Source organism: Bufo gargarizans, chromosome 5 (genome assembly GCF_014858855.1).
Source record: "Bufo gargarizans isolate SCDJY-AF-19 chromosome 5, ASM1485885v1, whole genome shotgun sequence".
Classification (NCBI taxonomy): Eukaryota; Metazoa; Chordata; class Amphibia; order Anura; family Bufonidae; genus Bufo; species Bufo gargarizans.
Genome location: NC_058084.1, coordinates 473,793,857 through 473,799,907, shown reverse-complemented (window position 1 = coordinate 473,799,907; position 6,051 = coordinate 473,793,857).

Sequence of the window (6,051 nt, the reverse complement as noted above, 5' to 3'; positions counted from 1 at the left end):
TTCCACATGTGTTAATTCATAGTTTTGATGCCTTCAGTGTGAATCTACAATTTTCATAGTCATGAAAATAAAGAAAACTCTTTGAATGAGAAGGTGTGTCCAAACTTTTGGTCTGTACTGTAAGTTCAGCAATTTTCTGCCACTTTTATTTACTGTGCTGTCATAGCTGTTCCTCTTGGTGTGCACTGAGCTGTCACAGTCAGTGTCTGCTCCGAATATATAGACATTTCCATCAGTTGTCAGGTAGTCTTTCTCCCTCCCTGTTCTTGCATTGAAGTCTCCAAAGATGAGAACATTGCCCAGGGTCTGAAAATGGGCAACTTCCCTCTGTAGGTTATCAAAGCTGTCGGGATTGAAGTATGGAGACTCTGGTGGAGGTATGTATGCTGCACAGAGGTAGACGTCAGATGTTGCTGTCTCCTCTCTTTACTGGTCTGATATGCTCATGGAGCGCCTCTTTATATCAGACTAATATTCCTCCCGAGCTCCGGCCCAGCTTGACGCTTTTGTTTTTCAGAGCAGGGACAGAGATCTCTCTGTATCCGGTGGGCACCAGGGATTTATTCTCCGTCTTAGTCCATGTTTGTAGGAGGATCTGTATGTCAATGTTTTTTAGTCTTTGGGTAAAGTCTGGATCCTGCGTCTTACATCCGAAGGCTGAAGCATTCAGGCCCTGAATGTTCCAGCTGCTGACAATAAGAGATGTCATTGTATGTCCATATACCTTGTTATGAGCTGCCCTGCGTAGGACAAGCTGGATTATAGACTGGTGGCCATATTGTAGCAGTTTGGTCCAGTCAGTGTTCTGCACAGAGTGCTGAGCAGGGTCTTTATCTCCTTTATCTCCTGTCTCTGCTCTGCATTACTCTATGTGAGGCAAGTGGATTCCTCCATGGTTTGTGCCTCTGATGGCCATATTTTGGTTAACGGGCACCATTTCCAGTTTGTTGAGGAGGGTATGAGGTTTCAGGTCTATTTGTTGTTGGTGACTTTTCAATAAGTTTTTGTCTTGTGTGGGGTCTAGGCCGGGGGTCTCTGTTGAGCACTATGTCTTTAAATTATTTGGCTAGAAGGCTGACTCCTTAGTTATTGAGGGGTTTATAGGTGATGATGGTTTATGGAGGGGTGTTGTGCCAGGGTGATGTCTGGCTTGGCGCTGATTTTAGCTACCAGCTCTGTGTTGATGCTCTGAATGATGTGTTCAGTGATGTCCTTTCTTGGGAACAGAGATGACAGGATGATATTACAGCTGTGGAACTTCTGCTGTGCGGTCCCTGCTAGCTGGCTCAGTTGTCCTGCTATCTGCTGCTGCTGGTCCTGGAGGTTATTGGTGCCTGTATGTATGATAATGTGGTTGGGTTTGGTAAAATATGGATTATTGATGATGGCTGTTGTTTGTTCGATAGTAGAGCAGCGGATTTTACTGACTTTTTCCTGGGAAAAGTTGCTTTTTGTTTAAGTATTTACCATTGGAGTCTATAATCAGAACAGTATCAGGGCACGGTGGCTTACTGCTCATGTCCGTGTCCGGCCTGCTGCTCGGGCTTCTTGTAGGAAGCTGCTGTGTTGGGGTTCTGGTAATGGTCGGCTCTGTTGTTGGGGTCTGTTGTGGTTGTGTTTTGGGGGTTGTCAGCTCTTATCCCTCTTTTATTACTCTGCTGTTCTTTGCTTTGCTCTCATTTTCAGTTATTTCCATTTGGCAGTTAGTTGATATATTGGTGTCATGGCTGCCGGCTTTCATTTGGTTCTCACACCCTTCTTTCCCTGGGTTCCTCTCCTTGATAAGGGGATATGTCTGGGATTTCAGTATTTCTATCTCTCGTCTCAGCTCTGTGTTTTCTTGCTGCAGTTCTTGTAATTTACCTCTTATTTCCTGCAGGGCTGAGGCCTGTTCACACTTCAGTCTGGTTATCGCTTCAGCTACTTGGTCCTTTGCATTTTTGTCACCAGAATTTCTTTAAAGCTTCTCTTTAAAGTGTATAAAGTCTCTTTCTAGCTGAGATAATCAGTCTCTGAGGATCTCTAGGAAAGGGGTGTGAGGAAATAGGACATAGGGCTGAAGGGGGGTCTCTGGTGGTTTTCTCTGTAGGGGTTAGGGGGGTCTCTGGTGGTTGTCTCTGTAGATTTAGGATAATCACTGCTCTAAGTCAGTTCTTTGTAGGTTTGGGCCTGGACTTTAATATAAGGAAAGATATCTTCAAACTGGCCGAGGTTGTCCTTGGTGCCCTGGATGACTATGGTGCCATTATTGTACACGTTGATGGTGAGTGTGACATCATTGTCATTTTGTGGGTCTTTTACCCTGATCTGTCGGCCCTTCTTGATGCCACACCTGGTGATATTCTTATAATGCCTGCACAGGGCTGTGTGCCAGGCGGTGGGCTGCTCGCTATAGAAAAGCACATTAGTTTTTCTCTTCTCTTCTTCCTTTAAGGTAAAATCACTGAAAATGGTTTCTGGTCTTTCTCTAATTTTGGCATGTTTTATGACCCTTCTCAATTGATTGCTTCTCTGGCCTTCACAGTATGTGATCTCCTGGGTGTCTGACCCCCTGCTGTCTGAGGATGCAGTCTCCGGCTCTATCCTATGGTCAGTTACATTATTGAAGCTTTCTTTTTCTTAATTATCATTTTCTAAATTGTAGTTTTCCATTTTCTGGAAGCTCTCCATATTCTTTACTTCTATGGGGTGTGCTCTCTAGAAGGACTATTAGACAGGTGATGGTGTTTTCAGATGCTCAGCTCTGTCTGATGCTCCCAGTTGCTTGTAGTCGGTGTTATAGGCAGAGTTCTTGTCTGATCAATAAAATCCAATTTTTTACTTTTGTTCTTATTTTCGGAGATATTTAGTCCTCGTTGTTTCTGTCATCCATGGAGTCAGTATTTTCCTGGTTTTGTCTTACAGGTTGCTCATTACAAGGTATCAATTGGTGAAAACTCAGGAGCTCATGTTTAGTGCTGCTTACTCCTGGGACTCCTGGGTGGGATCTATCTATCTATCTATCTATCGATCTACTATCTATCTACTATTGATCTCTCTATCTATCTATCTATCTATCTATCTAACTTTCTATCTAATTATCAATTTAATCATCGATCATCAGGGTCTACATAACCAGGCACACATCCCTCTCCCTTCTTTTACAATTTTATTCTATTTAGTTCTATTTAATTCCGATTTAGCATAGCTAATCAGATAATTTACAAAATGTCATTTTTTTTCAATCTCAGCCACTGAGGCTGGAAATAAAAATGGACGTGAACCTGTCTCGCTGAAATCAATTAAGTGATTAGATCTGACTTCCATTTTCTACCTGATTTAGTAATTAGTTGTCCATGGAAACATTGCATAGATTAAGACATTTGTGATGGAAGACGGGTTTATATTCTTTGTAAACAACTAAAAATATATCTAATGAGCAGAACCTGCCATTAATTCTATGAGATTGTATCATCTGTAAACTAATTACTAATTGTCTAAGACAACACTGATAGATTATACATACATTATATACGATAGTACATATACAGTAGTTATATTCTTGTACATAGAAGGCAGTATTATAGTAGTTATATTCCTGTACATAGGAGCAGTATTATAGTAGTTATATTCTTGTACATAGGAGCAGTATTATAGTAGTTATATTCTTGTACATAGGAGACAGTATTATAGTAGTTATATTCTTGTACATAGGAGCAGTATTATAGTAGTTATATTCTTGTACATAGAAGGCAGTATTATAGTAGTTATATTCTTGTACATAGGAGGCAGTATTATAGTAGTTATATTCTTGCACATAGGAGCATTATTATAGTAGTTATATTCTTGTACATAGGAGCAGTATTATAGTAGTTATATTCTTGTACATAGGAGCAGTATTATAGTAGTTATATTCTTGTACATAGGAGCAGTATTATAGTAGTTATATTCTTGTACATAGGAGCAGTATTATAGTAGTTATATTCTTGTACATAGGAGGCAGTATTATAGTAGTTATATTCTTGTACATAGGAGGCAGTATTATAGTAGTTATATTCTTGTACATAGGAGGCAGTATTATAGTAGTTATATTCTAGTACATAGGGGCAGTATTATAGTAGTTATATTCTTGTACATAGGAGCAGTATTATAGTAGTTATATTCTTGTACATAGGGGGCAGTATTGTAGTAGTGAAATTCTTGTACATAGGGGGCAGTATTATAGTAGTTATATTCTTGTACATAGGAGGCTGTATTATAGTAGTTATATTCTTGTACATAGAGGCAGTATTATAGAAGTTATATTCTTGTACATAGGAGGCAGTATTATAGTAGTTATATTCTTGCACATAGGGGCAGTATTATAGAAGTTATATTCTTGTACATAGGAGCAGTATTATAGTAGATATATTCTTGTACATAGGAACAGTATTATAGTAGTTATATTCTTGTACATAGGAGCAGTATTATAGCAGTTATATTCTTGTACATAGGGGCAGTATTATAGTAGTTATATTCTTGTACATAGGAGGCAGTATTATAATAGTTATATTCTTGTACATAGGAGCAGTATTATAGTAGATATAGTCTTGTACATAGGAGGCAGTATTATAGTAGTTATATTCTTGTACATAGGGGCAGTATTATAGTAGTTATATTCTTGTACATAGGAGCAGTATTATAGTAGTTATATTCTTGTACATAGGAGGCAGTATTATAGAAGTTATATTCTTGTACATAGGGGCAGTATTATAGAAGTTATATTCTTGTACATAGGAGCAGTATTATAGTAGATATATTCTTGTACATAGGAACAGTATTATAGTAGTTATATTCTTGTACATAGGAGCAGTATTATAGTAGTTATATTCTTGTACATAGGAGGCAGTATTATAGAAGTTATATTCTTGTACATAGGAGGCAGTATTATAGTAGTTATATTCTTGTACATAGGGGCAGTATTATAGAAGTTATATTCTTGTACATAGGAGCAGTATTATAGTAGATATATTCTTGTACATAGGAACAGTATTATAGTAGTTATATTCTTGTACATAGGAGCAGTATTATAGCAGTTATATTCTTGTACATAGGGGCAGTATTATAGTAGTTATATTCTTGTACATAGGAGGCAGTATTATAATAGTTATATTCTTGTACATAGGAGCAGTATTATAGTAGATATAGTCTTGTACATAGGAGGCAGTATTATAGTAGTTATATTCTTGTACATGGGGCAGTATTATAGTAGTTATATTCTTGTACATAGGAGCAGTATTATAGTAATTATATTCTTGTACATAGGAGCAGTATTATAGTAGTTATATTCTTGTACATAGGAGCAGTATTATAGTAGTTATATTCTTGTACATAGGGGGCAGTATTGTAGTAGTGAAATTCTTGTACATAGGGGGCAGTATTATAGTAGTTATATTCTTGTACATAGGAGGCAGTATTATAGTAGTTATATTCTTGTACATAGAGGCAGTATTATAGAAGTTATATTCTTGTACATAGGAGGCAGTATTATAGTAGTTATATTCTTGTACATAGGGGCAGTATTATAAAAGTTATATTCTTGTACATAGGAGCAGTATTATAGTAGATATATTCTTGTACATAGGAACAGTATTATAGTAGTTATATTCTTGTACATAGGAGCAGTGTTATAGCAGTTATATTCTTGTACATAGGAGGCAGTATTATAGTAGTTATATTCTTGTACATAGGAACAGTATTATAGTAGTTATATTCTTGTACATAGGAGCAGTATTATAGTAATTATATTCTTGTACATAGGAGCAGTATTATAGTAGTTATATTCTTGTACATAGAAGCAGTATTATAGTAGTTATATTCTTGTACATAGGAGCAGTATTATAGCAGTTATATTCTTGTACATAGGAGGCAGTATTATAGTAGTTATATTCTTGTACATAGGAGCAGTATTATAGTAGTTATATTCTTGTACATAGGAGAAGTATTATAGTAGTTATATTCTTGTACATAGGGGCAGTATTATAGTAGTTATATTCTTGTACATAGGAGCAGTATTATAGTAGTTATATTCTT